The 25,835-nt window shown below is 43.1% G+C and overlaps 1 protein-coding gene and 1 long non-coding RNA gene across 3 annotated transcripts in view; one reads left to right on the forward strand and one right to left on the reverse strand.

The window, feature by feature from the left end:
* The window catches only part of adora2aa (adenosine A2a receptor a), a 32,709-nt gene extending 32,070 nt beyond the window's left edge, over positions 1-639 (reverse strand). For both annotated transcript variants that reach the window (XM_048556697.1, XM_059655175.1), the window contains exon 1: positions 169-639. The gene's annotated coding sequence lies outside the window, so the exon portion shown is untranslated. The remainder of the gene's footprint in view (positions 1-168) is intronic.
* Positions 1-25,835, forward strand: part of LOC132211008 (uncharacterized) — a 181,763-nt gene that overhangs the window by 123,426 nt on the left and 32,502 nt on the right. The window contains exon 3 of the long non-coding RNA XR_009447290.1: positions 18,286-18,391. This is a non-coding gene — a long non-coding RNA (uncharacterized LOC132211008). The remainder of the gene's footprint in view (positions 1-18,285; positions 18,392-25,835) is intronic.

Below are 25,835 nucleotides of genomic sequence, written 5' to 3' on the forward strand. Positions count from 1 at the left end.
TCTAATGTTTCAGCTCAGACCCACTAATAGCCCCGAGACTCTCAATTGCCCCAGACCCGGGGTAATAGCCCAGCCATTTAAAGACTCTAGCTGCTGAAGCGACACTTCACTTTAGCCCCATTGTAACTAAAGTCATCCCCCATAGAGAGAAGGCAGTGCGCGTTTTACCTCCTGGAGCAGTCCTGGCCTCAAATCCCCGCAAAATGTCAGCAAATCCCCAACGCGAGGAGAGCGGTGCTCGAGAAATCTCCCAGAGGAGCGGATCCGGGAGAGAACGGGCCGGCTAGCCCAGCGTCCGGAGCGCGGTGTCCAGCCTCACACTGACAGTTTGTCCGCTGTTTCTTCTCCTTCCCACGAACTTACTGATTTCCTGATCCCTGTTTCTGATTCTCCCTTTATCTCTCTACTTTTTACGCTCTCTGTTTCTCTCTCTCTGTCCTTTTCTCCGTATCTATGTTTCTCTCTCTGTTTCTCCCTGTGTTTTTCTCTTTGCCTCGATTACTCTGTCTTCCTCTATGGTTATCTCTCTATTTCTGCCTCTGGTTCTGTTGACGAGTCCACTTTCTTCACCGCACACCAGCAGCAGAGTCTCGCTCCAGCCCATCAGATGCTGCTGTCATCATGCCTTGTGTTCATTGCTCCAATCCAGTCCTCCCCCACCCCCCCACCCCACCCCAACCAATTCACAACTCCGGCCCTCGCCCATGCCTTTCCCTCTGTCACCCCACTCCCTCCGTGTCGCCCCCTCTCTGTGTCTCCCCTCTCTCTCTAAAGCCCCCTGTCTCTGTCTTCCGAACCCGTCTCGCCGCCTCTCTCTCACGCCCTCTAGTTCGCTGTCTCCTCCTTTCTCTCCCCCCCCCACTCTCCTCTCCCTGTCTCTCCCTCACTCTCCATCCCTCCTCCTCTCCCCCCCCCTACTCTCCCCTCCTTGCCTCTCCCTTACTCTCCATTCCTGCTTCTCCCTCCCCCTCGGTCTCTCTTCCCCGCTCTCTCCGTTTCGTCCACCTCTCTTCCCCTCCTTGCTCCGTCTTCACTTCTCCCCTCTCCCCACCTCCCCTGTCTCTTCCTCCCCCCTCCGCCTCTCTCCCTCTCTTCCTTCTCTTTCCCCTTCGGTTCCTCCTCCCATCCCCCATCTCAGAGATGATGGCATTAGACGCACCTGGGTATATATGTGCATAGATCTTTGAAGGCAGCAGGGCAACTGGCAGCATACAGTGGCCTCAGCAGTATTAATATAGGCATAGAGTGTAAGAGCAAGGGGCTGATGATGAACTTGTAGAATACACTTGTCAGACCTCAGCTGGAGGATTGTGTACAGTTTTGGACACCACATTTTGGGAAGGATGTGAATGGAGAAAGTACAGAAACATGATAACAAAGTGTGGAGCTGGATGAACACAGCAGGCCAACCAGCATCTCAGGTGCACCAAAGCTGACGTTTCGGGTACAGAAACATGAATTGTTTTGGGAGTGGGAAACTTCATTTCTGAGGATGGACTGAAGAAGTTGGGATTGGGAGAAAGCCGAGAGGAGGTTTAGTAGAGGTTTTCGACATCGTGAATGGGCTGGACAGAGTTGCTTACAGAGTCAATGGAATGAGAACGAGAGGACATAGAATTAAAGTGATGTACAAACAAAGCAAGGATGATGTGAGAAAACACTTTTTCATGTATCGATTAGTTAGGGTCTTGAATGCAGTTCCTGCAATTGTGGTGGAGGCGTTTAAGAGAGGCATTGGATGATTGTTTGGATAGAAAATGTGCAGGGAAATGTGGAGAAAGCAGGAAATTGGCACCAGGTAATGGTGCTCATTTGAAGGCTGGCTCCATGGGCCGAATGGTCTCCTTCCATAACAGTTCCGTGATACCAAACTCCCAGAAGCAAGCTTTCAGAAACAGCGCGGATCAATTTATCCCCCTTTGCAAATGTTGGTTCGCATTAAAAAAAACATTTCATCTATATAACCCCTCACTGCCTTTGGGTGTACTAGAGTGCTCTATAGTTCATGAGACAAAGTGTTGGGTTGGAGGAAATAAGAGGAAGCGATCAGCGCACAGCAAGATTCCACAACAGCAACTTGTTGATGGCAAAAATAATCGCGTCGAGAGCTGCCGACTGGCCGGGACTGTAGAATCGGAACCGACCGCCAGGGGCTAGTCCTGTCTGCAGCCGAGAGACAGGTGAGGCCCGGGGGCTATCTCCAGCGGTAACCGTGTCCGAGCTCCGGGATTCTCTGCCCATTGCCAGCCCTCACCTGATCCCGATCCTTCCTGCCCGGCACACCCCACCTTGGGCCACTGGGCAGCCGCCTCAACTTCGCTCTCCTTCCGCAACTCGTTGCAAGAGAGAAGGAAATAATGCCGAGTACCAAGTCGATTTGACAGAATCTAAACCGGCAGCTGGAAAGAGCGAGAAAAAGAATCAATGGGAGAAAATGACGCCGTGAGATGACTGGCTGGCACTTTGGGAATTTTCATTCAATCGCAAACCATTCGCAACCAATCAGCCGCTGTCAACGAAAAACAAAGAACAGAACAAATTTACACCCCACTCCTGGACAGGAAGTTCTTTACCCGAAACACAGCGACTTTCAATCAGCTCTCATATCCTGGAGAGTTTCTCTCCCTCCACCTCACTCTACATTTCCGGGGGATTATTCAGTCGGTATCTCCGGGAGTCTCTCATTCTGTATATCGCAGATAGGTTTTTTCAGTTTGTATCTCTGGGAAATGTTTTTCAGGGAGATCCCCACTCCGTATCTCAGGGAATCCTCATTCCAAAACTCCAGAAGATTCTCCCTGTATCTCCCACCATATTTCCAGGACCTCCCTACTCTGTATCTCAGAGAATCCTGACTCCATATCTTCAGGAGATATACCCTATATCTCAAGGAATCCTCACTCCGAATCTCAGGGAGATTCTCTCTGTATTCAGGGACATTCTGTCTGAATCCAGGGGGATTGTCTGTGTATCCAGGGTGCACCTCTCTATATCCAGGAAGATTCTCTCTGCATCTCAGGGAGATTCTGTCTGTATCTCAGGGAGATTGTTACTGGATCCAGGGAGATTCTCTCTGTATCTCAGGGACATTCTCTCTGAATCCAGGGGGATTGTCTGTGTATCCAGGGTGCACCTCTCTATATCCAGGAAGATTCTCTCTGCATCTCAGGGAGATTCTGTCTGTATCTCAGGGAGATTGTTACTGGATCCAGGGAGATTCTCTCTGTATCTCAGGGACATTCTCTCCGAATCCAGGGGGATTGTCTCTGCATCTCAGAGCGTGCCTCTCTGTCTCTTAAGAGTGTATCACTGTATCTAGGGAGAGTGCCTCTGTATCTCAGGGACATTATCTCTGAATCCAGGGGGATTGTCTCTGCATCTCAGAGAGTGCCTCTCTGTATCTCAGGGAGTACCTCTCTGTCTCTTAAGAGTGTATCACTGTATCGAGGGAGAGTGCCTCTGTATCCTGGGAGATTCTCTCTTTGCCTCAGGGAGTGTCTTTCTGTATCTCAGGGAGATTCACAGTATTGTAAATTTGGGAGTATCTCACTCCTTATGCCAGGGGGTTGCTCCCTCTGCATCAATGGGCAGACTCTCATTCTGTATCTCCAGAAATTTATTTCAGGGATAGTAGGAACTGCAGATGCTGCAGAATCTGAGAATCTTCTTTCCGAAGAAGGGTCTAGGCTTGAAACATCAGCCTTCCTGCTCCTCTGATGCTGCTTGGCCTGCTGTGTTCATCCAGCTCTACACCTGGTTATCTCTCAGAAATTTAATTGTATTGCAAAAATAAAGTGTGTTTTACTCTAAGAAAAATAATGAGTCAATCGAATCACATCTGGAACACAGTTCCTTACATTTTTTAAATTCATTCATGGGATGAGATCATCACTAGCTACGCAGCATTTACTGCCCATCCCTAATTGCCCAGTGGGAGTCACATGTAGGTGAGACCAGGTAAAGGTGGCAGTTTCCTTCCCTAAAGGACATTAGTTAAGCAGATGGGTTTTTCAACAATGGATTCATGGTCATTATTTGATTCTTAATTCCAAATATTTATTGAATTCAAATTCCACCATCTGCCGTGGCAGAATTCAAACCTGGATCCCCGAATTTTAATTGAGTCTCTGGATTAACATTTCAATAAGATAAAAATTGCAGTCTAAGCTTTCTTCTTGTTATATTTTGAGGGGATTTAGTCTGGTCCAGTACAGTGGTCTAACTGAAGTTCTATAGAGCTGCTCATGACTTGCCAATTTTTATACTCCATGTCCTGACTGATAACAGCTAATAAGGCATATGCCTTCTTGACAACCTTATCTGCTGTGTTCCCACTTTCAGAGAATAGTAGACCTTTCATCTAGATCTCTCTGTAAGTTGATGCTATTAAGGATTCTGCCATTTACTGTATACTTCCTTCTTGCATTAGATATCTCAAAATGCATCACCTCACATTTTCCTGGATTAAATTCCATCAGCCATTTCTCCATCCAAGTCTCCAGCCTGTCTATATTTTGCTGTACCTTCTGGCAAACCTCCTCACTATTTGCAGCTCTCTTGATCTTTGTACCATCTGCAAACTTATTAATCAGCCCACTACATTCCCCTCCAAATCATTTATATACATTACAAGACAACAGGGTCTCCAGCACCGATCCCTGCAGAACTTCACTGGTTACGGATCTTCAGTCAGAAATACACTCTTTCAGCCACTACTCTTGGTCTTCCATGACTAAGATAGTTCTGTACCCATCTTACCAGGACACCACCAATCCCATGTGACTTCACCTATTGTACTAGCCCGCCAAGTGGAACATTGTCAAAGGCCTTGCTAAAGTCCATATAGACAATACAACCTCTCCCTGTCAATCATCTTTGCTACTTCCTCAAAAATTCAATGAAGTTTGTGAGACATGACCCTCCCTGCATATTGCTATGTTGTCTATCATTAATAATCCATGTTTTTCCAAACATGAGTAAATCCTAACTCTTAAGAATCTTCTCCAATAATTTTCCTACAACCGAAATAAAACTCACCGGCCTGAAATTTCCTGGGCTATCCCTGTTGCCTTTCTTAAATGAAGAAACAGCATTGGTTATTCTCTAATCCTCTGGGGCCTATCTTATGGGGTGGCATGGTGGCTCAGTGGTTAGCACTGCAGCCTCACAGCCCCAGGGACCCGGGTTCAGTTCCAGCGTTGGGCGACTGTCTGTGCAGAGTTCACACATTCTCCCTGTGCCTGCGTGGGTTTCCTCCAGGTGCTCTGGTTTCCTCCCACAGTCCAAAGATGTGCAAGTTGATGGGCTATGCTAAATTGATCATAGTGTTCGTGGGGTGTGGATTATAGGGGGATGGGTTTGGGTGGGATGCTCCAAGGGGCGGTGTGGACTTGTTGGGCCAAAGGGCCTGTTTCCACATTGTAGGGAATCTGATGTAATCCCTTGTGACTAAAGAAGATACAAAGATTTTGTACATGGCCCCAGCAGTCTCCTCACTTGCCTCCTTCAGCATTCTGGGATAGGTCCCATCAGGTGCTGGGGACTTGTCTATCATAATGTTTTTGAAAACATCCAATGACTCTATTTTCATTTTCATGCCTTAGAATATCAACATATTCCTCATGAGGCTCATCATCACCTTGTTCTTCTCTTTTGTGAATACTTACACCCCACCTCCTCTGGCCCCAAGCATAAATTCCCTGCTTTTTCCTATCCTTTCCCTAACTATCCTCTAGCTCCTTATTTATATATACATCGTATCGGGATTTTCTTGCTCTTGTTTGCCAAGGATATTTCCTGGCTCCTTTTAGCCCTCCTAATTCCTTGTTTGAGTTCTTTCCTGCTGTCTTCGCATTCTTGGAGGGATCTGTCTCTCTTCAGTTTCCTAAACCTTATGTATGCCTCCTTTTTCTTTTCGACTAATCTCTCAATTTCTCTTGTCATCCAGAGTTCTGAATCCTGCCATCCTTATCCTTCATTTTCACAGGAGCATGTTGGTCCTGAATGCTATTTAACTGGCCTTTAAAAGATTCCTATATGCCATATTTGGACTTACCATCAAACAGCTGTCCCCAATCTGCATTCCCCAGTTCCTGTCTAATTGTGTTGTAGATAGCCTTCCTCCAGTTCAATACTTTCACCCAAGACCTGTTTGAGAGGGGATTGGACACACATGACTCCTCCAATGCCTGCCCGCACTTTCAGTCTTCCTGGTGGTCACCAAATGCTTTCCTGTCTGTGTTGGCTTGGAGAAAAGTCTGGCATTGATAAACAGATATTTTATTATACCATGATTTCATAAGGATGTCTTGCAGTTCAATGAAATGTCTCGTACATGTCAGGTAGTGGGAAAACCTCAACATGTGATCAAACTAGTGCCTTTAATAGCAAGCCAGTTTTTGAAGAACCATTAGTCGATAGTTAACTGGACAGAGTAGGACCATTCCTCAAAAACAAAAATGGGATCCTGCCTCCTTGAGCTGTTCGCCCTCCCTGGACTTACCTATCCCTTCCCTACCACTCCACCTATACTGTCCTCTCCACCTATCTTCTCCTCTATCCATCTTCGGTCCACCTGCCCCTCTCTCCCTATTTATTTCAGAACCCTCTCCCCATTCCCCTCTCTGATGAAGGGTCTAGGCCCGAAACGTCAGCTTTTGTGCTCCTAAGATGCTACTTGGCCTGTTGTGTTCATTCAGCTCCACACTTTGTTATCTCGGATTCTCCAGCATCTGCAGTTCCCATTATCGCTGGGCCGCCAGTACAGCTTATTCTGATGAAGGGTCACTGGTCTCGAAACATTAACTGTGCTTTTATCTCTGCAGATATTGCCAGACCTGTTAAACTTCTCCAGCACTTTCTGTGTTTGTTTCAGATCACCAGTGCCGGCAGTCTGCTGGTTTATTACACCAAGTATTTTTGTACAATTATAGATATGACAATCCGATTTCTAAAAGCCATTGCTTTCAAGACAATTACAGCTGAAGTAATGGTGAAGAAAAATAACTCAGCTGTTTTTACTCATTATGGACGACCGATGGAAATATCTTTGAACTTCAGCAATTTGGTCTTGTAGGTGGAGAAAGTGTTTCCACTTGTGCACAATCTACTCCTAGGGACCACACACCACAGCTCATAGACACTAACAAATCCTGGCACATAGCCCACCTTCACTTAGATAGTGGATAAAATATGGATGACCACAGGAAGTCATTCAGCAAGACAACACATTTTAGAGGCACCTAGTCAGACCAAATGGAAGGTTATCCTGAACGGATCAATGATGTAAATTGGAGGTGTCTAATGATAAGCACAGTAGTAGTGTCCCTATTTCTGATCTAGGGGACCTGGGTTCAAGGCCCACCTGCTCCATAGATGTAAATAAACATCCCTGTGCAGGTGTTGATGAGAAAATATAAAGTTTGGGCCATTGTCACTAACATTGGAACTGTTGATCTTGTTTGTAAGCTGTAAATCCCATTAGCACAGTGGTTTGTAATGAGGAATTGGTAGGCTTTTTGAACCTTCTCTGGAATTGCTGACAGCCTAGCAGGATTGCTGAGCTGCTGTTACACTTTATCCTTTGTGAACAGTGAAATGGTTTTTACTTGGACTCGTTCTCTGACAGACATATACAATGTTCTTTCTCTTATTTACTTTAGCTTTGATATCAGTATTTGCACATCCAAAGTTTATACATCCTTTAAATAATGAAACTGCAGGTATAATCTTTATCTCAAAGATTTATTTCATCTGTTTATATTGCATCCCAACCTCCTGGAAAATTCCTCATTCAATAGATTTCTTTACCGAAACTGTTCTTTCCTCAAATATTATGGTCATCTTCAAAAGACAATTTGGGAGCTAGAGGGATGTTATTGGGCTCTCCCAGTTTAAAACATGGAGCCAAAACTTGGTTTCATTCTCCATAAATAAATAAGGGTAATATAACTAAAAGGACTGATCTTCATAGGACGGAACAAACATTTATCACATCAAAGGAGAAGCAATTTTCAATGTGAGCCAACTTCAAGAACATTTATTACTTTGAACTACTTATTGTTCAGAAATTTTGTACAATTTTTTTTCTGAAGGTTTGAGCCAGATTGTGTCCTGTCTGTCACGATCAGATCACGAGTGTGTTCTCAAAGATAAACAGCGAATTTACTGTGGCATCAATTTTTCTTCAGTCATTAACAGCCTTATATCTGAGATTGATGAGCATTGCATCAAAATTCAGTTCCAAGACTTTTTACAATTCTTTTCTGGGATATGGACATCACTGGCTGTGTCACCGTTTATTGCCTGTCCCTAACTGCTCTTGAGAAGGTGGTGGTGGGCTGCCTTTTTGAATTGCCCTGGTCCATTTACTGACATTACGCGACTTAGCATGATTCAGTCAGCAAATCATATCCACCTGTTACGTCATGACGCCCCTCATGAGAGACAGCAGCTTGGGAAATCTGAGGTGTCTCCTTCTGAGTCTTCCATCATTGATTAGCTTTCAACATTTCAACATCCTGAGGGAAGGAATTCCTGGATTTTGACACAGTGATACTGACAAGTCAAGATGGCGAGTGGTTTGGAGGGCAAATTTGCAGGTGATGGTGTCCCCAAATATCTGCCTTACTATGTGGAAGAGATTGAGGGTTTGGGAGATACAGTCTGAGTATCTTTGATGAATTTTGTGGTGCATCTTGTAGATTGTACACAACACTGTTATTGAGAATCAATGGTGGAGGGAGTGGTTGTTTGTGTGGATGTGATGCTAATCATGGTGTCAAGCTTCATGAGTGTTGTTGGAGCTGTACCAATCCAGGAAAATGGGGAATATTCCATCACACTCCTGATATCTGCCTTGTAGATACTTTGTGGAATCAGGAGGTGAGTTACTCACCATGGTATTCCTAGGCTCTGACCTGTTCTTGTATCCATTGTGTTGATTTGGCAAATCCAGTCAATTTCTTGTCAATGGTAATCCCTGGGATATTGATAGTAGGGGATTCAGTGATGGGAACACCATTGAATATCAAGAGGTGGTGGTTAGATTGTCTCTTGGTAGAGAAGGTCATTGCCTGGCATTTGTGTGGCAGAAATGTCACTTGCCACTTGTCAGCCCAAGCCTGGATATTGTCAGGTCTTGTTGCAATTGAACATGGACTGCCTCAGCATCCCCACTTCTGACCTTATGATTAAAGGAAGCTCATTGATGAAGCAGCTGAAGATGGTTGAGCCTATGACCTTGAGGAACTCCTGCAGAGATGTCCTGGATCCAAGATGACTGACCTCTAACAATCACAATCATCTTCCTATGTGCCAGGTATGACTCCAAACAGTAGAGTTTTATCCTTGATTCTCATTAACTCCAGTTTTGCTGGGTTTCTTGATGCTACACTCAGTCAAATGCATATCAAGGGCTGCCACTCTCACCTCACCTCTGGAATTCTGCTCTTTGCCTAAGTTTGAACAAAGGCTGTAATGAGGTGAGGAGCTGAGTGGCCCTGGCGGAACCCAAACTGGGCATCATTGAGCAGGTTATTGCTGAGCAGGTACTGCTTGATAGCACTGTCAATGATCCCTTGCATCATTTTATTGATGATTGAGAAGAGATTGATGGGGTGATACTTTACCAGATTGGATTAGAACATAGAACATAGGTCATAGAACATAGAACAGCACAGCACAGCACAGGCCCTTTGGCCTGCGATGCTGTACTGACCAATCATCCTACTAAGATCAAGCTACCCCGCATATCCTCCACTATACTATCATCCATGTGCCTATCTAAGAGTCGCCTAAACATCTCTAATGTATCTGACTCCACTACCATTGCTGGCAGCGCATTCCACATGCCCACCACTCTCTGTTTAAAGAACCTACCTCTGACATCTCTCCAATACCTTCCTGTAATCACCCTAAAATTATGCCCCTCGCAATAGTCAATTCTACCTTGGGAAAAAGGGAAAAAGTTTCTTGGTATCCACTCTATCTATGCCTCTCATCATCTTGTACACCTCTATCAAATCACCTCTCATCCTTTCTCCCTCCAATATAAAAAGCCCTAGCTCCCTCAACCTTTCCTCATTAGACCTGCCCTTCAGTCCAGGCAGCATCCTGGAAAATCTTTTCTGCACCCTCTCTAAAGTTTCCATATCCTTCCAATAATGAGGTGACCAGAACTGAACACAATATTCCAAGTGTGGTCTAACCAGAGTTTTATAGAACTGTAGCATAACCTTGTAGCCCTCTGTCTTCTATTGGACAGCCAGTTTTGTACCCAGACAGCCAAATTTCCCTCAATCCCAAGCCTCCTTACTTTCTGAATGAGCCTACCATAGGGAAGCTCTGCAAAATGCCTTGCTAAAATCTATATACAATGCATCCGCTGCTCTACCTTCATCAATGTGTTTTGTCATATCCTCAAAGAATTCACTAAGGCTTGTGAAACATGACCTACCCCCTCAAAGCCACACTGGATATTTGTAATCAAACTGTGCGTTTCCAAATAATCATAAATACTATCTCTCAGAATCCTCTCCAATAATTTGCCCACCACAGAAGTAAGACTGTCTGGTCTGTAATTCCCAGGATTATCCCTATTCCCTTTCTTGAACAAGGAAATGACATTTGCCACCCTCCAGTCATCTGGTACTACTCCAGTGGACAGTGAGGATGCAAAGATCACTGCCAAAGGTGCAGTAATCTTTTCCCTTGCTTCCCGTAGCAATATTGGGTACATCCCATCTGACCCAGGGCACTTATCTATCCTCATGTTTTTCAAAATTTTTAGCACATTCTCCTTCCTAACATCAACCTGTTCAAGCATACCTGTTACTTTCATGCTCTCCTCACAAACATCAAGGTCCCTCTCACTGGTGAATATTGAAGCAAAGTATTCATTAAGGACCTCCCTTATATCCTCTGACTCCGCACACACGTTCCCTCCACTATCCCAGATAGGCCCTACTCTCACTCTGGCCATCCTCTTGTTACTCACATGAGCATAGAATGCCTTAGAGTTTTCCTTCATCCTACCCGCCAAGACTTTTTCATATCCCCTTCTAGCTCTCCTAAGTTCATTCTTCAGTTCCTTGTAACCCTCTAGAGCCCATTCTGATCCTTGCATCTTCAACCTTGATTAAGCTTTCTGGACACGCCTGACAAAATCTGCTCCACCAAAGTATATCGTAGGGCAAAGCTGCAGTCAGTGCAATGATTTGAATTGTGTCTATTTTAAGGCAAGAAGTCTCAGGAATAAGGGTGATGAAATTAGAGCATGAATCAGTACTTGGAACTAAGAATTGTAGCATGACTACAGGGGAGGCCATAATCATCGAAATGCTCTCAGATGGGAGATATCTGACACCTGGCCTGGTTCATTGCCAAGCACCAAATACAATGTGGCCTTCCCTGTAGTTGAGCTACAACATTGTAATTTCAAGTCATGATCCATGCTCTAAGCTTGTCAACCATGTTCCTGACACTTCTTGTGTTAAAATAGGCACAATTCAAACTATTGTATTGACTGCAACTTTACCATATCAACTGTTTATCCTTCCTCACAGACACTCTGCATGCTGTATCTGTCTGTACACAGGCTACCCCCCATCCTCTGATCCATAACTCCGGTTCCCATCTCCCCACCAACTATTTTAAAACCTCCCATAGAGCTCTAGCAAACCTCCTGCCAAGGATATTGGTGCTCCTCCAGTTCAGGTGCAACCCGACCTTCCTGTACAGGTCCCGCCTTCCCCGGAAGGTATCCCAATGATGCACGTATCTGAAGCCCTCCCTCCTAACCAGCTCTGTAGCCACATGCTCAGCTGCACTTGCTCTCTATTCCTGGCCTGGATTTGTCCTATGTCCTATATACAGACCATACATGGGCAATTTTCCACATTAACGGGTAAATGCCAGTGCTGAAACTATACTGGACCAGCTTGGCTAGGGGATAGGCCAGTTCTGGAGCATGGAAAAGATGGCATGTCAGTGGTGAGTATATGGAGATGGTAAATAAATTTGCATCAGTGGTCAGGTTATTGCTAAGTAAGTGTTCCTTGATAGCAATCTGATCTAACAGTGCCTTGACTTTCATCAACTTACAGGTTCAGCCTGAGTTAACTCTTACATCTCACATTAGGAGTTTCCCTCCATTTTATGCTGGGAAACTGACACGTCTATGCATCTGGTATTTGATCTGCACTTTGCATGGATGACACAGTGTGGCTGTGACTATAGCGACTGCAGTGACAAGTTAATGTGTTTTGGGACTGTAATGCAGTGTTAGTGTGCATTGTAACTGTAGAGCAGTGTTAGTGTGTGTTTTGATTGACAAACAGTTTTAGTGTGTATTTTAAGTGTAGAACAGTGTTAGTGACTACTTTGACAGAAGTGCAGTGTTGGAATGCATTGTGAATGTAGACCAGTGTTAGTGTGTATTATGACTGTAGTGCACTGTTAATGTGTATCATGACTGTAAAGCAGTTTAAGTGTGAAATATAACCATAAATCAGTCTTAAGTGTGTATTGTACCTATAGAGTAATCTTAGTGTGTACCATAACTGTCAAGCAGCATTTGTGTACATTGTGACTGTGGTACAGTGTCAGTGTTTATTGTAACTGTAGAGCAGTGTTAAAGCGTGTTGCAACTGTTAAGCAGTGTTAGTGTACATTGTGACTGCAAAGCAACATTAATGTGTATCGTGACTGTAGAGCAATCTTAAGTGTGTATTGAAACTGTAAAGCAAAATAGTGTCTGTAGTGACTGTAGAGAACTGTTAGTATGTATTGTAACTGTTTTGCGGTGTTACAATGTGTTGTGACTGTAAAGCAATGTTAGTGTGTATTGCGACTTTAGAGCAGTTAGATTGTATTCTGACTGTAAAAACTGTTAATGAGTACAGTGACTATAGAGCAGTGTTAGAGTGAACTGTGACTATGCAGCAGTGGTTGTATTTATTATGAGGACAGAGCAGTGTTAGTGTGCATCATAACTGTAGAGCAGTCTGAGGGCGTAATGTAACTGTAGCGCAGCATTAGTGTGAAAAGTTACTGTAGAGCAGTTTTCGTGTGATTTGTGGCTGTAGAGCAGTGCTAATGAATATTGTGGCTGTAAAGCACTCTTTATTGGGACTGTAGAGCAGTGTTTATATGTATTGTAGGTGTAAAGCAGTGATAATGTGTGTTATAACTGCAGTGCAGTATTAGGCAGTATTGTAACAGTAGAGCATTGTAGGTGTGCATTGTGACCATAGAGCAGTGTTATTGTGTATTGTGACTGTCGTGCAGTGCATTTGTGAATTGTAACTGCAGTGCAGTGTTAATGTGTATGGTAACTGTAGAGCAGTGTTAATGTGAATTGTGATTGTAGAGCAGTGAAAGTGTGTATTGCAACTGTAGAGCAATGTTAATGTGTAGTGTGAGTATAGAGCAGTGTTCATGTGAATTGTGACTGTAGAGCAGTGCTAATGAATACTGTGACTGTCAAACAGTTTTTGTGTGCATTGTGGCTGTAGAACAGTTTTAGTGTGCATTGTAACTGTCATGCGTGTTGTGAGTGTTGAGCACTGTTTGTGTCTACTTTGACGGTAATGCAGTTTTAGGGTGCATTGTGACTATAGACCAGTGCTTATGTGTATTGTAGCTATAAAACAATGTTAGTGTGTAAAACAGTCTAAGTGTGAAACATAATGATAAATCAGTCTTAAGTGTGTGTGGAAATTACAGAGCAGTGTTAGCATCTTTAGTGACCATAGAGAGGCGTTAGTCTGTATTGTTACTGTCATGCAGTATTACAGTGTGTTGTGGCTGTAAAGAAGTGTTAACATGTATTGCAACTTTATAGCAGTGTTAGGGTATATTGTGATTGTAAAAAAGTGTTAGTGACTATTGTGACTACAGAGTAATGTTAGAGTGAACTGTGACTATGCAGCAGTGTTCATGTTTATTATGAGGACAGAGCAGTGTTTGTGTGCATTGTACCTGGAATGCAGTGTCAGGTTGTAGCACAACCTTAGATCAGTTTTAGTGTGTAATGTTACTGTAGTGCAGTGCAACTGTGTATTGTGACTGTAGTCCAGTGCTAGTGAGTACCGGGGATGTAGATCAGTGTTAATGAATATTGTGACTGTAAAGCAGTCTTAGTGTGTATTGTGGCTGTAGAGCAGTGTTAGTGTGTAAGGTGAATTTAGGGCAGTGTTAGTGTGCATGGTATTTGGTAGTGCAGTGTTGGTGTGTATAGAGACTGTAGAGCAGTGTTAGTGTGCATTGTAATTGTAGTGCATTGTTAGTGCGTAATGTAACTGTCAAACAGTATTAGTGTGAAAAGCGACTGTAGAGCAGTGCTTGTGTGTAAGGTAATTGTAGAGCAGTGTTAGTGTGAATTGTGACTTACTGAATCATAGAATCGCTACAGTGTGGAACCAGGCCCTTCGGCCCAACAAATCCAAGCTGAACCGCAGAGCACCCCGCCCAGGCCCATCCCCCTATAACCCACCTAATCTACACCTCCCTGAACACTATGGGTAATTTAGCCAATCCACCTAACCTGCACATCTTTGGACTGTAAAGCATTGTTAGTATGTATTGTAACTGTAGAGCAGTGGTACTGTGCATTAAAACTGTAGAGCAGCGTTAATGTGTAATGTAACAGCTGTCCGGTGTGATTGTGTACTGTGACTGTAGTGCAGTGTTATTGTGTGTAGTCATTGCAAACCAATGTTAGTGCCTATTCTGGCTGTAGTGCAGTGTCAACGTGTAATGTAACTGTTGAGCAGCATTAGTGTGAAAAATGATTTGGAGTAGTGTTAGTGTATTCTTTTACTCTCGTGCCATGTTAGTGTGTACTGTTACTGTAAAGCAGTGTCAGTGCACATTGTGACTGTAGTGCAGTGTCAGTGTATATTGTAATTGTCAAGCAGTATCAAAGTGTTGTGGCTGTAAAGCAGTGTTAGTGTGTATTGTGACTATAGAGCAGTGTTTGTCTTTATCATGAGGATAGAACAGTTTTAATGCGTATTGTAACCCAAGAGCAGTGTTAATGTGTAGTGCAACCTTAGATCAGTGTTAGTGTCTAATGTTGGTGTAGTGCGGTGTAATTGTGTACCGTAACTATAGCGCAGTGTTATTGAATATTGTGTATGTAAAACAGTGCTAGAGGGTATTGCGACTGTAAAGCAGTCTTAGTGTGTATTGTGGCTGTAGAGCAGTGTTAGTGTTTAAGGGGAATGTAGAGCGCTGTTAGTGTACATGGCAATTGGTAGTGCAGTGTTGGTGTGTATAGTGATTACAGAGAAGTGTTAGTATTCATTGTAACTGTAGAGCTGTGTTTGTATGTAATGTGACTGACGAACAGTGTTAATGTGCATTGTGACTGTAGAGCATTGTTAGTGTCTACTTTGTTGGCAATGCTATGTTCTTGTGCATTGTGACTATAGACCAGTGTTAGAGTGTATCGTGACTGTTAAGCAGTCTAAACGAGAAACATAATGATAAAGCTGTCTTAAGAGTGCATTGAAGCTGTAGAGCAGTGTTACCGTCTATAGTGACTGCAGAGAAGAGTTAGCATGTATTGTGACTTTAGAGCAGTGTTAGGGTGTATTATGATTGTAAAAAAGATGTGTTTGTGAGTAATGTGACTCTAGAGCAGTGTTACTGACCATTGTGATGAGAGAACAATGCTTTTGTGTGTTGTAATTGCAGAGCAGCATTATTGTAAATTGTAACTGTAGTGCAGTGTTAGTGTGTATTGTAACTGTAGAGCAGTGTTTGCGTGAGACGGTGAAGCACTGTTTGTGTGTATTGTGGCTGTAGAGCAGTGTTAAAGTGTATTGTGACTGTAGAGGAATGTTCATGTCAATTGTGGCTATAGAGCAGTAATAATGAATATTGTGACTGTAAAGCAGTCTTTGTGCGTTTTGTGACTGTAGAGCAGCGTTAGTGTGTATTCTAGGTGTAAAGCAATGACAGCATGCATTGTAACTGCAGTGCAGTATTAGGTAGTATTGTAACAGTAGAGCAGTGTTAGTGTGCACTGCACATATAGAGCAGAGTTAGTACGTATCATGAGCATAGTGCAGTATTAATATGTAATGTAACTGTTGTGCAGTGTTAATGTGTATTGTGACTGTAGAGTAGTGTTAGTATGTACTGTACATGTAGTGCAGTGTTAGTAGGTATTGTAACTGTAGTGCAGTGCTAATGTGTCTTGTGACGATTGTGCAGTGTTAGTGTGTAGGGTAACTGCAAACCAGCACTATTGCCTAGTCTGGCTGTAGTGCAGTGTTAGTGCGTATTGTGACCGTAGCCAGCCTTAGTATGTATTGAAGCTGTATTTGTGTCTTTGTGTGTATTTTGAGTGTAGAGCAGTGATAGAGTGCATTGTAGGTGTAGAGCAGTGATTGTGTGTATTTTGATTGCAGTGCAGTGTTAGTCAGTATTGTAACAGTAGACCTGTGTGACAATGGAGCTGTGTTAGTGAATATTGTGACTATAGAGTAATGTTAGTGTCTATCGTGACTGTAGTGCAGCATTAATGTGTAATGTAACTGTTGTGCACTGTCAGTGTGTATTGTGATTGTAGAGCAGTGTTGGTTTGTGTTGTAAGTGTAGAGCAGTGTTAGTGTGTATGGTAACTGCAGACTAGTGTTAGTATATATTCTGGATGTAGTGCTGTGTTATGTGTAATGTTACTGTAGAGCAGTGTTAGTGTGAAAAGTGTCTGTAGATCAGTGTTGGTGTGTATTGTAACTATAGATCAGTATTAGTGTGTATTGTGACTATAAAGTAGCCTTCATGTGAAACATAGCGATCAAGCAGTCTTAAGTGTGTATTAAAACTGTAGAGCTGTGTTAGCATCTATAGTGACTATATTGAAGTGTTAGTGTGTATTATAACTGTCATGCCATGTTTAAGTGTGTTTTGACTGTAAAGCAGTGTTCATGTGTATTGCGACTTTAGATCAGTGTTAGGGTGTATTGTGATTGTAAAAAAGTGCTAGAGTATTGTGAATATAGAGCAGTGATGGAGCGAACTGTGACTATGCAGCAGTGTTCATGTTTATTATGAGGGTAGAGCAGTGTTAGTGTGCATTGTAACTGTAGAGCAGTACTAGTGTGTAGTGCAATCTTAGATCAGTGTTAGTGTGTAACATAAGTGTACAGATGCGTAATTGTATATTGTAACTCTAATGCAGTGTTAGTGAGTATTGAGAATGTAGAGCAGTGCTAATGAGTATTGTGACTGTAGAGCAGTCTAAGTGTGCATTATGGCTGTAAAGCACTGAATGTAGAGCTGTGTTAGTGTGCATTGTAACTGTCGTGCAGTGTTAATTTGTAGTGCAACCTTAGATCAGTGTTAGTGTGTAATGTATGTGTAAGTGCAGTGCAATTGTGTTGTGTAACTGTTGTGCACTGTTAATGTGTATTGTGATTATATAGCAGTGTTGGTTTGTGTTGTAACTGTAGAGCAATGTTAGTGTGTCTGGTAACTGTAAATCAGTGCTTGTGTGTATTCTGCCTGTAATGCATTGCCAGTGAGTAATGTTATTATAGAGCAGTATTAGTGCAAAATATGACAGTAGAGCAATGTTAGTGTGTATTGCAACTGTAGAACAGTATTTGTGTCTATTGTGACTGACAAACAGTGTTAGTGAGTCCTGTGAATGTAGAGCACTGTTAGTGTTTACTTTGATGCTAATGCAGTGTTAGAGCGCACTGAGACAATAGAATATTGCTAGAGAATTTTGTGACTGTAAAGCTGCCTTAGTGTGTATTGTGGCTGTAGAACAGTATTAGTGAGTAAGGAGAATGTAGAGCAGACTTAGTTTGCATGGTATTTGGTAGTGCAGTTTTGGTGTGTATTGAGACTGTAGAGCAGAGTTGGTTTGCTTTGCAAATTGTTGGTGTGAATAGTAATTGGTAGTGTAGTGTTGGTGTGTATGGAGGCTGTCGAGCAGTGTTAGTGTGCATTGTAACTGTAGTGCAGTATTAATGCGTAATTTAACTGCAGAGCAATATTAATGTGAAAAGTTAACGTAGAGCAGTGTTAGTGTGAAATATGACCGGAGAACGTGTTAGAGTGTATTGTAACTATAGAGCAGTGTTTGTGTGTATTGTGAATGACAAACAGTGTCAGCGTGTATGGTGAGTGAAGAACACTGTTAGTGTCGATTTTGACCGTAATGTAGTGTTAGAGTGCATTGTGCCTGTAGTGTAGTTTTAATGTGTAATATAACTGTAGAGCAATGTTAATGTGAAAAGTGACTTTTTTTCCTTTATTCATTCATAGGATGAGGGTGTTGCTGGCTACGCAGCATTTATTGCCCATCCCTAATTGCCTAGTTAAGAGTCAACGACATTTCTGTGGACCTGGAGTTCCATGTAGGCCAGACCAGGTAAGGATGACAGTTTCCTTCCCTAAAGGACATTAGTGAACTACATGAGTTTTTCCAACAATCAACAATGGATTCAGGGTCATCATTAGACTTTTAATTCCAGATTTTGTTTAAATTCAAATTCCACCATCTGCAGTGGCAGAATTCAAAACTGGGTCCCCAGTTTTCTGAAGAAGGATCTAGGCCCAAAGCATCAGCTTTCCTGCTCCTCTGATGCTGCTTGGCCTGCTGTGTTCATCCAGCTCTACACCTTGTTATCTCAGATTCTCCAGCATCTGCGGTTCCTACTACCCCAGAACATTATCTGGGTCTCTGGATTAATAGTTCAGTGATAATACTATTAGGCCATTACCTCCCCTGTAGAGGTACACTGTAGAGCAGTGTAATTGTGCACTGTAACTGTAGTGCAGTGCTAGTGAGAATTGTGAACATAGAATGGCCTTAGCATGTATTGTGGCTGTAGAGCAGTGTTAGTGTGTAAGGTGAATGTAGAGCAGAGTTAGTGTGCATGGTAATCAGTCATGCAGTGTTGGTGTGTACTGAGACTGTAGAGCAATGTTAGTGTAAAAAGTGGCTGTAGACCACTGTTAGTGTGTATTGTGACGGTAGAGCGTGCTAATGTATATTGTGACTGTGAAGCAGTCTTCGTGTGTATTGTGACTGTAGAGCAGTATTGGTTTGTGCTATAACTGTAGAGCAGTCTGTGTGGTAACTGTAAACCAGTGTTAATGTATATTCTGGCTGAAGTGCAGTATTCGTGTGTACTGTGACTGTGATGCAGCATCAGTGTGTGTGGTAACTGGTAGTGCAGTGTTAGTGTGAATAGGGAACTGTGGAGCAGTGTTAGTGTGCATTGTAATTTTTACCGCAGTGTTACAGTATACAGTGATGAAAGAGCAGTGTTAGTGTTTACAGTGGCTGTAGTGCACTGTTAGCATGTATTGTCACTCTAGTTTAGCAGTAGTGTGTGTTGTGACTGTAGAGCAGTGACAGTTTGTACTGTGGCTGTGGATCAATGTTAGTATGAAGAGTAACTTTGGAGCAGTGCTAGCAGCTATTTTAACTGTACTGCAGTGTTAGTGTGTACAGTAATCGAAGAGCAGTGCTAGTGTATATTTTGACTGCAGTGCAGTATTATTTTGTGTTCTGATTATGGACCAGTGCTAGTGTGTATTGTGACTGTAGAGCAGTGTTTGTGTGTATAGTAATTATACCACAGTGCTAGTGTGTATCATGATGATAGAGCAGTGTTAGTGCGTACTACGACAGTAGAGCAGTGATAGTGTGTGCTGTGACTGTTGGTCAGTGTTAGGGTGAATAGTGACTATGGAGCAGTGCTAGCATTTATTGTAATTATACTCCTAAGTTAATGTGCCTTGGAATTGTGGAGTAGTGTTCATGTGTATTTTGACTGCATTGAAGTGTTAGTGTGTATTCTGTTTACAGGGCAGTGTTAGTGTGTATTGTGTATGCAAAGCAGTGTTAGTGTGAGTTGTAACCGTAGAGCAGCGTTGACTTGTATTGTAACTGTAGAGGAGTATTAGTGCGTATTCTAACTGTCATGCAGTGTTAACCTTTTTTGTAACAGTAGAGTTGTGTTATTATGTATTCCGCATGTTGTGCAGTGTTAATGCATATTGCTGTTGTAGTGCAGAGTTAGTGTGTATGGTGACTGTAGTCAGCGTTAGAGTGTATTGTAACTGTAGCACAATATTAGTGTCAAATCTAACAGTAGAGCAGTAACAGTGTATATTGTGAATGTAGAATAGTGTTAGTGTGAATAGTGGGTCTTGAGGAGTGTGAGTGTGTATTGTAATTGTAAAGCATTATTAGTGTATAGGCTTCCAAGGTGGAATATGAGGTGCTGTTCCTCCAGTGTCAGCGAGGTATCGTTGTGACACTGGACGAGGCCCAGGACGGACATGTTGTCCAGGGAGTGGGAGGTGGAGTTGAAGTGGTTCACGACGGGAAGGTGTTGACCCTTGACCTCATTAGCAGATGTTCAGGTGAACATTTGTTTGATGTGGAAGGTTTTTTTGGGGCCTTGGATGGAGGTGATGGGGGAGGTGTCAGGGCAGGTGTAGCACATCCTGCAGTTGCAGGGAAAGATGCTGGGGCTGGTGGGGAGTGTGGAGTGGACGAGGGAGTCACGGAGAGACTGGTCTCTCCGGAAGGCAGATAATGGTGGGGAGGAAAATGTATCATTTGTTGAAGGGTGAGGTTGCAGGTGGCAGAAGTGATGGAGGATGATGCGTTGAATCCGGAGGTTAATGGGATGATATGTGAGGACGAAGGGGATTCTGTCTTTGTTGTTATTGCAGATGGGGGTGTGAGAGCTGAGGCAAGAGATGTGGTTGAGGCATTTTCGACACTGAGGGGGGGAAGTAGCGGCCCTTGAAATACGAGGACATCTGGGATGTTCGGGAGTGGAATGGGGCAGATGTGGCAGAAGCGGAGAAATTGGGAGTAGGGGGATCACGTTCTTGCAGCAAGGAGGGTGAGAGGTGGTATATTCTAGGTAGGTATGGGAGTCGGTGGTCTTGAAATAGACATCAGTTTCGAGGTGTTTACCAGAGATGGAGATAGAGAGGCCCAGGAATGAGAGACAGGTATCAGAGATGGTCCAGGTGAAGTTAAGGTTGGGGTGGAAGGTGTCAGTAAAGTGAATGAACTGTTCAAGCTCCTCATTGGAGCGTGAGGCGGCACCGGTACAGTCATTATGTAACAGAGGAAGAGGTGGGGCACAGTGCCAATGTAGCTGCGGAAAAGGGACTGTTCCACTTATCCTACAAAGAGGCAGGCCTAGCTTGGGCCCATGTGGGTGTCCATGGCCACCCCCACCCCAGTCTGTAGGAAGTGGGAGCAGTTGAAGAAATAGTTAAGGGTAGGGACGAGTTTGATTAAGCAGATGAGGGTGTTAGTGGAGAGGGGCTGGTCGGGGCCTGCGGGAGAGTAAGAAGCAGAGGGCTTTTAGGCCATCTGCACGGGGCATGCAAGTATACAGGGAATGGATGTCCATTTATCTCTATTTATTTCAGAGGCCCCTTCCCATCCCCATTTCTGAAGAAGGGTTCCGACCCACAATGTCAGCTTTCCTGCTCCTCTGGTGCTGCTTGGCCTGCTGTGTTCCTCCAGCTCCACACTGTGTTATCTCAGAATCCAACATTGGCAGTTCTTACTATCACTTAGTGTGTATCGTGTCGGTAGAGCAGTGTTAGCATATATTGTACCTGGAATGAACATTAGTGTGTATTGTGACTGTAGAGGGCATTAGTGAGTATCATGACCGTAAAGCAGTGTTAGTGTCAATAGTAACTGTAAAGCCGTCTCAGTGCACAATAACACTGCTGTACAGCTACAATATATGCTAATGCTGCATTACAATTGCAATACACACTAATACTGTTCTACAGTCAAAATACATTCTAACACTGTTCTACAGCTCCAAATAACACTAATACTGCTTTACTGTCGCTGTAAATGTAAATTTAGCGCATATTCCAACTGTAGTACAGTGTTAATATTGTAGTGATTGAGCTGCAGTCTTATGATGTACAGTGACTGTAAAGCAGTACTTATGTGTATTGCAACTGCAGAACACTGTTAGTATGCATTGTGACTGTGGAGCATTGTTCGTATGATTTGTAACGGTGGAGCAGTGTTAGTGTGTATTGTAACTGCAGTGCAGCATTAGTGAGTGTTGTGATGTAATGCAGTGTGGTGTGTACAGTGACTGTAGAGAAGTGTTCGTTTGTACTGTAACTGTCAGGCAGGGCTAGTGTACGTTGTGACTGCAGAGTAGTGTTTGTATTGATGGTAACTGCAGAGCAGTGTTACTGTGCATTGTGACTGTAGAGCAGTGTCAGTGTACTGTAACTATAGTGCATAGTGACTATAGAGAAGTGTCAGTGTGCATTATGGCTTTGGAGCAGTGTTAGTTTGTGTTGTAACTGTAGAACAGCGTTTTTTGTGGAATGTGACTGTACAGCAATGCTTGTGAATACTGTGACTGTAAAGCAATGTTAGTGTGTATTGTGTCAGTAAAGTCGTATTAGTTTGTATTGTAACTGTATAGCAGTGCCAGTGAATATTGTGACTGTAGGACAGTGTTAGTGTATATTGTGACTGTAAGGCAGTGTTTGTGTATATTCTGACTGTAGAGCAGTCTAAGTTTGTATGGTAACTGTAAAGCAATGTCAGTGCACAATCTAACCATCATGCAGTGTTTGCCTGTATTGGAAATGTACAGCAGTGTTAGTGTGCATTCTGACTGTAGAGCAGTTTTGGTGTGTGTTATAATTGTAGTGCAGTGTTTATATGTTTTGTGGCTTTAGAGCAGTCTTAGTGTGTATTGTAACTGTAGTGTAGGGTCAGTGTCTATTGAAATAGTAGAGCAGTAATAGTCTGTGCTATGAGTGTAGAGCAGCGTTTGTGTGAATAGTGACTCTTGAGCACTGTCAGTGTGTATTGTACCTGTCAAACACTGTTAGTGTTGATTGTTATTGCAGAGCAATTTTATTGTGTATTGTAGCTGTAGAGCTCATTCAGTGTGCACTGTAGCCGTATATCTAATCCTGCACTGCAGTTACAATACACATTAACACTGCTCCACCATTACAAATCACACAAACACTGCTCCACAGTCACAATGCGTGTTAATAGTGCTCTGCAGTTACGATACACATGTACACTGCTCCACAGTCTCTAATCATAATAACACTGCAGTACAGTCACTATACATACTAACACTTCACTACTGTTGCAATACACACTAATGCTGCTCCACAGTTAGAATACAGCTAATGTTTACAATACAGACTAACACTGCTCTACATTGTATTGTACCTATCAAATGCAGTTAGTGTTGATTGTAACTGCAGAGCAATGTTGTGCATTCTGGCTGCAGATGTCATTCAGTGTATATTGTAACTGTCAAGCAGTGTTGGTGTATATTATAGCTGTAGAGCAGCCTTAGTGTGCATTGTGTCTATCAAGCAGTGTTAATGATTATTCTAACTGTAGTGCAGTGTTATTGTGCATTGTGACTGTAGAGCAGTGTTAGTATGCTTTGTAACTGCAGCACAGAGTTAGTGCCTAATGTAACTGTCGAGCAGTGATAGTGTGTACTGTGACTGTCCAGGGGTGTTAGTGTGAATAGTGAACCTTGTCAGAAAAACCCACTAAAGTCCTTTAGGGAAGGAAACTGCCATCCCTACCTGACCTGGCCTACGTTACTCCAGACCCACAGTGATGTGGCTGACTCTAAACCACCCGTGGGGCAATTAGGGACGGGCAACGAATGCTGCCCTAGCCAGCAATGCTCTCATCCCATGAATGAATAAAGAAAAACAAAGTCACTCTTGTGAGTGTATACTGTAGCGTAGTATAGTGTATACTGTAACTCTCAACCACTGTCAGTGTTCATTGTTACTGCAGAGCATTGTTAGTGTATGTTGTGGTTATAGAGCTCTTTCAATGTGTATTGGAACTGTAAAGCAGTGTTAGTGTGTGTTGTGACTATGAAGCAGTGTTATTCTGAATCAAAACTGTAGTGCAATGTTAGTGTGTACTGTAGCTGTAGAACAGCATCAGTGTATATTGTGACTGTCAAACAGTATTAATGGGTACTGTAACTATAATGCAGTGTCAGTGTATATATTGATTGTTGAGCTGTGTCAGTGTGCATTGTAAATTTGGAGCAGCGTTAATTTGTGTTGCAACTGTGGAGCAGTGTTAATGTGCACTGTAACTATAGAACAGTATTACAGCGTATAGTGACTGTAGAGATATGTTTGTGTGTATTGTGACTTGAGTGAAGTATTAGTTTGTATTGTAACAGTAAAGCTGCATTCAAGTACATTGTAACTGTATAGCACTGTTATTGTGCATTGTGACTGTGGAACAGTGTTCGTATGGTTGTAACTGTAGAGCAGTGTTAGTGTGCATTATACCTGTAAAGCAGTGTTAGTGTGTAATGAAACTGCAATGCAGTGCTACTGTGTATCGTAACTGTAGTGCAGAGTAATTGTGTATTATGACTGTAATTTGGTGTTAACGTGCAGTGCAAATGTATGGCTGTGTTAGTGTGTAATGTAACCGTTGAGCAGTGTCATTCTATGTTGTAAGTGTAGTGCAGTGTATTTTAATTGAAGAGCAATGGTGGTGTGTATTGTGGCTGTAAAGTAGTTTTAGTGTGTATTGTAGATGTTCATCATAATTTGTGTGCATAGTTTTTAAAGCACAGTGAAGCAAATATTGTGACTGTAAAGAAGTCTTAGTGTGTGTTGAGACTGTGAAACAGTGTTTAGTGTGTATAGTGACTTTATAGCAGTCTTTGTTCGTACTGTAAGTGCAAAGCAGTGATGGTGTATATTGTGATCAGAGATGCTGCTTGGCCTGCTGTGTTCATCCCGCTTCACCCTTTGTCATCATGGTGTGTATTGTAGCTATAGTGCAGGTTTGGTGTGTATTGTAACTGTTGATTAGTGTTCATGTGTATTGTAACTGTACAGCAGTGTCAGTATATATTGTAATTGTAGTGCAATGTTAGTGTGTATAGTGAATGTAGCACAGTGTTAGTGTGTATTGTGATTGCAGTGCAGTCTTAGCATTGAATGTAACTGTCGCAGTGATAGCATGCACTGTAATGCCAGATCAGTGTTAGTGTCAATAGTGACTGTAGAGCAGTGTTGGTGTGTAAAGTAATTGTAAAGCAGTATTAGTGTGTATTACAACTGTAGTGCAGTGTTATTATGTATAATGACTGTAGAGCAGTATGCTTGTGTATTGTATCCACTACGGTTACGGATCTCATTTCGTCTGGTGATGTCCCCCCATCCGCTTCCAAGCTAATAGTCCCACAACCCCGCTCAGCTCGTTTCTACCTCCTGCCAACAATCCACAAACAGGGCTGTACAGATAGACCCATTGGTTCAGCCTGCTCATGCCCCACAGAACTCATCTCTTCCTACCTCGACTAAGTCTCCTTCCCCCGGTCCAATCCCTACCCACGTACATCCATGATTCATCTGACGCCTTACGCCGGTTTCAAAGCTTCCAGTTTTACCGGCTCCAGCCACCTCCTCTTTACCATGGATGTGCAATCCCATTACACATCCATTCCCCACAAGGAGCGTCTTAGGGCTTTCTGCTTCTTCCTGGAGCAAAGACCTGAACCATCCCCACCCACCACCACCCTCCTCCGCTTGGCTGAGCTTGTCCTCACCCTCAACAACTTCTCTTTCAACTCCTCTTATTTTCTTCAGGTAACAGGGGTTGCCATGGATACCCGCATGGGCCCTAGTTATGTCTGTCTCTTCATGGGGTATGTGGAACATTCTTTGTTCCAGTCCTTTTCCAGCCCCCACCCACAACTCTTTCCCTGACACATCAATGATATTGTCAGTGTTGCTTTCCTTTCTCGTCGAGAATTGGAAAACCTCAT

The sequence above is a fragment of the Stegostoma tigrinum genome, chromosome 26, assembly GCF_030684315.1.
Source record: "Stegostoma tigrinum isolate sSteTig4 chromosome 26, sSteTig4.hap1, whole genome shotgun sequence".
In the NCBI taxonomy this organism is placed as follows: Eukaryota; Metazoa; Chordata; class Chondrichthyes; order Orectolobiformes; family Stegostomatidae; genus Stegostoma; species Stegostoma tigrinum.